We start from the raw sequence: 8,973 nt of genomic DNA on the forward strand, positions 1-8,973 counted from the left end.
CAGTGGTTGAGAGTCCGACTGCCGATGCAGGGGACACGGGTTCGTGCCCCAGTCCGGGAAGATCCCACATGCTGCAGAGCGGCTGGGCCCATGAGCCATGGCCGCTGAGCCTGCTCATCCAGAGCCTGTGCTCCACAACAGGAGAGGCCACAACAGTGAGAGGCCCACGTACCGCAAAAAACAAAACAAAACAGTGTTGACTTATATTAAACAAAAATGTGATATAATCTATACAATGGAATATTATTTGGCAATGAAAAATAATGAAGTACTGATACATGCTCCAACATGTATGGACCTTGAAAACACCATGCTAAGTGAAAGAAATCAATCACAGAATATAACATATTATTATATGAACTGTCCAGAAGAGGCAAATTTATATATAGAGAAAGTAGGTTAGTGGTTACCTAGAGCTGAGGACTTGTTGAGGGAGATGTGGTGTGACTGCTAGTGAGTACAGATGGAGTTTCTTTTTGGGGTGCGGCAAATGTTTTAAATTAGGTTGTAGTGATGGTTGCATAACACTGTAAATAAACTAAAAAAACATTGAATTGTACATTTTAAATGAATGGATTTTATGGTATGTAAATTAAATTATAAAGCTTTCTTAGAAAGGATAAATTCTGGATGACGTGAAAAGGCTGGTTTGTGGTTAATTCTTTTTATGAAAAAGCCTACTTACATAGACTATAAGACAGACCCACCTTATATTAATAGTGCTGAAGTGAATAACGTGGGAAAGCAAAATACATTATATGTCCTACCGAAAATTCTGACAAATTCAGACAAAAGTCTGGCAGAGCTACTTTTGTGATGTGAGACGCAGCAGCCAAATACATGAGATACCAGATGTAAAGCAGTTTGCACAGTGCCTGGTACCTTAACAATGTGCTTAATGAATGAGTTATTTTTACCATCATTATTATACACAACACCATCATCACTAAATTTGTAATAGAAAGCATATGGACACACAGACTTTGTCTCACCTCTTGGAGTTATACTCAGTAGAGTGTAAATGTAATATTGGTGCCATGTATCATCTGGTGTCAGTTACCACAGTTATAGATAGTGACTCTGGGAAAATTAGTAATCTATACTGGGCTTACGTTTAAAATTCAATCCAATTAAGTGAGGGCAAAGCTCACTCTACTTGCACTTTTTTGAGAAAATTTACATTTCTTTTAAAAGATAGAAATTATATTCTTAATTATAGAAATCAACATCAGTACAGCTTTCTCTTTCACAGTCAGTATTCTGATAAAGCTTCAAGAGGAATAACTCCATAGAAAGAAATTTTAAATCACAGAAGTTAACATTTTATTTTGGGGAACAGTAGTCTGGAACTTTGTGACATTATTTTAATAAATACTCCAAACTCTATGTGTTGCATTTAGTAAGTGGAAAACACTCACTGAGTGTATATGTAAATTGTATAAAGATAATACCATCCTTAGTTATCTTAGGAAATAAAAATGAATAAACCATACTATTATGGAGAATGAAAATAAATGGCAAGATTTTTAAAAAGTAAAGTAACTTTATATGCAGTCACAATTTGATGTAATTCAAAAGCTCAACATTTCCCCACCAAAAGTCATAAAATTTTGAAAGCATTTCAATGGTACTTTTAATGGACTACTTGCCTACTCTGGGGTTTGGGAGCAGAAAGCTCTGTAAGAAGCATTAATTATGATACAGAAAAAGTAATAGAAAGGTCACTTAATTTTTATGTGTCCTCTGTGAATATTGAATATTCATATGAGTATTGGATATTCAGTATTTTCTGTTAATATTGAATACCTTGTATGAGAACTTATTCTATGGGACAATGTTTTCCTATGGAGAGTTCTTTATCTTCTTTCAACAACCTTTTCCAGGATCTGCCGGCCATCAACATCACATCAAATTCTCTTCTAAACCTGCTGCACTATTTCAGATAATTGGTCCCACCATCTTTTCAGTCACCAGTCTTGATATTTCAGTTACTTTTAACTCTTCTCATTATCTGTCAAGTTTAGCTGAGTGAGAAAGGACATAGCTTGACAGGGTAATAGGGAAAAGCCAGAAGAATTATTTTCTCTTTTGCTTAAGGAGATTTGCATAACCGGTAATTATTTCATATTTTTTACTTTTCAGAAGACAGAAACACCTTCTTGATGATAAACGGAAGGGTATTAGTATCTATTTGTTTAAAATATGTTGGCTATTATTCTGTAAATGAGTTATATGCAGAAGTACATATCAACCAGTGACTTAGTGGCTGAGGGAATAGTGTCCCCAGTCAAATATTGTCTGACGATGCCCTTTCTTGTAAGAAAGCGAAGCAGTAAGACAGGCTAAAAGAGGCTTGCTCCACATCTATAACAGTTGAAACAATTTCCTAGCAGCCAATGACACATAGTTTTTTCTCAGAAAGCAGAAAGCCAAAAAATAATAATGTTTTCCTGAAAGTTAATGTAAGGTTAATTTTAGAAGTGGAGTTTCAACTATTTACTAAATGAGACCAAACACATCAAAAAGGAAGCCAACTTCAGAAAAGAAATGTTTAGATACGTGCCTGATCAGCTCATATTCCCTACCCAACTTGCGTGGCTTAACATTGGCTGGCAGCCAGTAGATAGAGGCTGCAACACTTGAGGTCTTGCTCAAATTGAGAGCCATTAAGGTTTCAGTGTGACTTCAAAATGAGTCATCATTTTAAGTTTCAAGTAGACACAACTTTTTCAGAAACAGTAACTCTGAAAGCATGTTTAGTGAGGTAGAAAGTACATCAATACTGAACAGATTATTCTTTTTAACTCTTTGCTCCTTTTGTTTTTATTTTCAGTCATATCCTAGACTTTGTCACTTAATAATTAGTTACTTAAGTCATAGTAATATTTATTGTAATACAGATAAACTACAATCTCATGAAAAATCCATTGATGCAAAGTGGTTATCAGAGATCTTATTAAAATCCTTGCTCCTCAAAATCACCATCTAGTGGCAAGAATCTCAAAAAGACTACAGAGGCTTCCAGACACCCTAAACTTAATAGAATGCAGGTAGCTAATTCAACAATGTTGCATGGTGATAAAAAGTATCACGATTTACTTAAACACTAATGTATATTTTTGTCCATATCAAGTTATCTAACAAAGAAATACTTTTTATGCTGTGTTAGAGGGAAAAGATTTACATTCCTGTTATAGGTTGTTTGTGTTACATGAGTATCTTTATCATTTAGAGAAATGAGTAAACCCATGATATAACCTGTTTGTATATATTTGTATGTATACAATAGTCATATTTTCAATGGTATGATCAATGTTATTAATTTACTGCTTGGAAGATTGATCCCTTCATTCCCCAGAGATTTTTTATATGAAATGTTTGACAACAACAATCTCTGGATATTTACCTTCCCTCCTCTTTACTATTAGTAGTTTCAGAGAAGAATCTCTGCTCCTTGGCAAGGCAAATCTGCTTCCATATGGAATTGATTCACCATCTGGTCTCAGCAAATATCACTGCTAGGATTTGAACTTTTGTATGCAAAAGTTAAAATTTTTTTCTCCTCAGCCTAAGACATGCAATCCTGTTTTAAAAATCCCTGCCTTGCTTTTGCTAACTCTAGAGAAACTTCTAGAAAAACTAAAATGTATTCAATGCCTTTACTTTCTTACCTTAAAGTCATTCCTTCACTCTTCACAATCTGGCATCTGGTCCTATCGTTCTGTGGAAATTTCATCCTGAAAGATCACCAATGACCTGGCTAAATTCGACAGCTTACCCTTAATCCTATCCCTTTTTGTTATGTCTCACAATTCTCACAATTTATACTTCCTTAAACCAGTATATTCTGTAATATTTCCTACATACAAAAATATACAAAGAATAATGTAGTGAATGTCTGAGTTCCAACTAAGTGCTTTAATACCTAATACGTTACAAAACTCATGTTCTCTGGTCACATTTCCTTTTCCCCCCAGTTATTGTTCCTCCTTCTTCCAGGAAACCACTTATCCTGAATTTTGTATTTATCTTTAATATTCATTTTTATATTTTTACCATATATATGTACTTCAAAATAATATTATAATATTGACCTAAATGTTTTAAAATTTTATTTAAATGGAATTATATTATATACATCATTATGCAATTTACTTTTTATTTGATATTCATCTGTATTGATGACTTTAGTTGAGTAATATTCATTTATATTGTGCATAGTATTCCATTGCATGAATATAGTCACAATTTATCTCTTCTCCTATTGAAGGACATTTAGGTTTCTTTAGGTTTTTTCTCCCAGTTTTATTGAATATAATTGAGATAGAGCACTGTATAAATATAAGATGTACACTGCTATATTTTAAATGGATAACCAATGAGGACCTACTGTATAACCAACAAGGACCTACTGTATAGCACAGGGAACTCTGCTCAATATTATGTAACAACCTAAATGGGAAAAGAATTTGAAAAGGAACTGATACATGTATATGTATAACTGAATCACTTTGCTGTACATCTGAAACTAACACATTGTTAATCAACTATACTCCAATATAAAATAAAAAGTTAAAAAAAATCCCAATACGAAAAAATTAAGGTGTACAGCATAATGGCTTGACGTACATATATTGTGAAATGATTACCACAATAAGTTTAGTTAATATCCATCACTTTGTATAGTTACAGTTTTTTTCCTTGTGAAAATAACTTTTAGGATATACTCTCTTAGCAACTTTCAAATATACCATATAGTGGTGTTAAGTATAGTCATCATGTTGTACATTACTTTCCCAGGACTTATTTATCTTAAACCTGGAAGTTTGTACCCTTTGACCACCTTCATCCAATTCCCATACACCCACCCCCTCCCTCTGGTAACCACAAATCTGATCTCTTTCTATGAGTTTTTTTTTTTTAATGATTCCATATATAAGTGAAATCATACAATATTTGTCTTTCTCTGTCCAACTTATTTCACTTAACATAATGCCTTCAAAGTCCATCCATGCTGTCCTGAATGGCAGGATTTCCTTCTTTTTTATGGCTGAATAACACACACACACACACACACACACACACACACACCCCCCACAACTTCTTTATCCATTAATCTGTCCATGGACATTTACGTTGTTTCCATGTCTTGGCTATTGTAAATAGTGCTGATATGAACGTGAGGGTTCTGATAGCTCTTTGACATAGAGATTTCTTTTCCTTCAGATATATACCCAGAAGTGGGATTGCTGGATGTATGGTCAGGCCACTCAAAATGGCTGTTCATCCCCTGCTCAACCAGTGCCTGCTTCACCCACACCCTACTTACATGAATGTGCTTGCCCCCTGCCCCAACTAGTGATTATTCTAATCCTTAGGCTAGAATGACTCCACCTGCTAGTTTATTAGAGGCAAATACCTGCCCTCCTGATGGTTGTTAACCTGAGAGGCTGTGAGGGATGGGTCCCAGCTACTGGTTTCCCTGGTAACTGATGAGCCAATCTGACGTAAATTCACCCTATAAATTGTAGCCTCCTTCTCCCTGCCCCCCAGTAGCAAAGATGTCTGCCGTCTGCCGTCTGCCGTCTGCCGTCTGCCGTCTGCCGTCTATCATGGGATGTTGCTCCAGGACCTTTTGCTTCAAACATGTAAGATCCCCTGTCCAATAAACTGTTAATGTCTCTGTCACTGCCTCTGGGCTATTTTGTCGGTCTTGAGTCTAGGCAATTAACAAGGCTTGCAGGCCTGCAGGGTGCAGCCCAACAATTGGTGAGGCAGCCAAGAGGCCCGAGGAGACTCCTATGAGCACCGAGATGTTGGAAAATAAGGACGAGAAATGAAAAGTTACTGGGGTAATCCTGAGGTGGCCATCCACTAGCATGTGGGGCCCTGTGGCAGCTGACTACCATGAGCGATGTCTTTCCCTTTCATTATATTGATGATATCCTATAAACGTCAGAGTCTCTTTCCCGTTTAAAAGTAGCAGCCCTGCTCCAGGCTCTTTCTTTAATCTTGAGGCTGGGCAATTACAAGGTTTGCAGGCCTGCGAAGTACAGCCCAACTCTAGATCATATGGTAGCTCAATTTTTAATTTTGGGGGGAAACTCCATACTGTATATCATAGTGGCTGTACCAGTTTACATTGTCACTGACAGTGTACAAAGGTTCCCTTTTCTCCACATCCTTGTTATTTGTTGTAAATGGCCAACACTTGTTATTTGTTGTCTTTTTCATAGCAGTCATTCTAACAGGTGTGAAGTGATAGTTCATCATGGTTTTGATTTACACTTCCCTGATTAGTGATGTAAAGCACCTTTTCATGTACTTGTTGGCCATTTATTTGTCTTTGGAGAAATGTCTATTCAAATTCGCTGCCAATTAAGTTTTTTAATTGAATTACTTATTTTTGGCTATTAAGTTATGAGTTCCTTATAAATTTTGGATATGAATCCCTTATCAGGTATATGGTTTGCAATATTTTCCACCTGTTCATTTTGTTTGTTTCTGTTGCTGTGCAGAAGCTTTCACTTACTGATTTTTTGATCTTGTTGCTTATACTTTTGATGTCATATAAAAAAAAAATCATTGCCAAGACTGATGTCAAGGAGCTTTATCCTTGTTTTCTTCTAGGAGTTTCATGGTTTCAGGTCTTAAGTGTATGTCCCTAATCCATTTTGAGTTAATGTTTGTGAGTGGTGTAAGATAAAGGTCCAGTTTCATTCTTTTGCATGTTAATATCCAGTTTTCCCAACATCATTTATTGAAGAGACTATGTTTCACCATTAAGTATTCTTGGCTCACGTCAAGTATTAATTGACCATGTGTGTGAGGGTTTATTTCTGGGCCCTCAGTTCTGTTCTAATGGTCCTTGTGTCTATTTTTATGCCAGTGCATACTGTTTTAATTACTGTAGATTTGTACTATAGTTTGAAATCCAGAAGTGGGAGTCCTCCAGCTTTGTTCTTTCTCAAGATTGCTGTGGTTTTTTGGAGTCTTCTTTAGTTCAATACAAATTTCAAGGTTTTTTTCTATCTATGAAAAAGGCTATTGGAATGTTGATAGGGATTGCATTTAATCTATAGATGGCTTTGGATAGTATGGACATTTAACAATTAACTCTTCTGATATATGAATACAGGATGTCTTTCCATTTATTTGTGTCTTCATCAACTTCTTTCATCAATGTCTTATAGTTTTTAGTAAATAGATCTTTTACACTCGGTTTATATATGAAGTTTATTGTGTTCTATATCTTAATTTTATATATTGCTACTGCTACTTTACTAAATTCTTTTATTTATAATTTTCCATTGATTCTTTTGTTTTTTCAGTTATATAATCATACCTGCAAACACATTGTTTTATCTGTTCTAGATTTATATTTTCAATTGCTTTCTCTTATCCAAGTGTTCTAATACATATAATGCAATGTAAGTAGTAGTAGTAGAGACAGTGAGCATACTTTAGTAGGGAAATCTGTGAAATTTACTAATCGAGAAATATGCTGGTTTCAGGGCTGATGATTGTATAAAAATATCCATAGATTCCTATTTGATTTAATGTTTTTTAAAAAATTAATGGTTGCTGAATTTCATGGAATGCCTTTTAGGCATCTAATAAAGATGATTTTTTTCTTTTTAGTTTTATTAATATGATCATTGTATTCATTTATTCTTTCTGTTGAATCACCATTGCATTCTCAAATAAAACCCAATTAGTTATATAATCCCAAATAATATGTTATTCTTAATGTGCTGCTGGATTCTGTTTGCTAATGTTTTATGTACACTTTTTGCATTAAATATTTATAAGTGATACCAGACTGTAGATTTCATTTGGATGTCAATGTTATACTTGCCATACAAAAATAATATGGAGATTTTCTTTTACATGGTTTGTAATTGTTTTAGAAACACTGGAGTTAACAGATCTTTAAAGGTTTTATAGAATTCCCTTGGGAAGATATATATATATATATATATATATATAGGTCTAGTGCTTTTTTTGCAAGTGAATACTTTATGACTGTCTCTATTTTTTTCTGTGGGAAATAGTCTCTTTAGTATTTTTAGTTTGACTGCAGTCAAATTTTGTAAACTATAATTCCTAGGGAATTATTTATGTTTTTAGCTTTTAAAATTGAATTGCATTTATTTGTGCAAAATAGTCTCATTTAAAACAATTGATGGTTATTTTCCACTTTTCATTTCTGATTATGTGCATTTGTGGTACCTTTCCCCTTTCCATTAGGTTATTTAATAATGCAGTATTAAAATTTTTTTTGCAATGAACCAGCTTTATTGTTTATTTATGATTGCTGTAGTTTTCTATTTTCTATCTCATTAATATCTGATTTCATTATTTCCTTAATTGTTTTTCTTTATTTTTAATTATGGATTTCTTTTAACTGAGTGGTTCGTTTATTTTGATTTTTCAATTTTGTTGATAGAGGTATTTAATTGCATAATTTTCCTCTGACAACTGCTTTTGCTGTCTTCCATTGTTATGTATAAGAAATTCTCCAATTTTTGTTTTATAGTTCTACTTTGACCTAAGCGTTGCTCACTAGCATGCTTTTTAAAAAATTTTCAGGTGGAAATATCTTGTAAAAAAATGTGTTTAATTTCTAATTTTATCACACTGGAGTTAGAGAATTATGTCTGCAATATTTCCCATTTTTGGAATTGAGATTTTTCACAACAACCAAATATTCAGTTTTCATAAATTTAGTATACACTTAAAAAAAGATATATTCTTTATAATCCAGGGTACCAGAGATAATATTTACCTGTACAATATTGATTACATCATTATGAATTATAGACTGAGCATTATAAAATCTGTCTTTGTGTTAATGCTTTTTAATATGAATTCTACCTTGTTAGATATTAAGAGCTTGACTCTTGCTCTCTTTTTATTTGCTTGTTTGGTATGAAAATATGTATCCTTTTATTTTTAACCTTTTGAATCTCT

The sequence above is a fragment of the Delphinus delphis genome, chromosome X (genome assembly GCF_949987515.2).
Source record: "Delphinus delphis chromosome X, mDelDel1.2, whole genome shotgun sequence".
Classification (NCBI taxonomy): domain Eukaryota; kingdom Metazoa; phylum Chordata; class Mammalia; order Artiodactyla; family Delphinidae; genus Delphinus; species Delphinus delphis.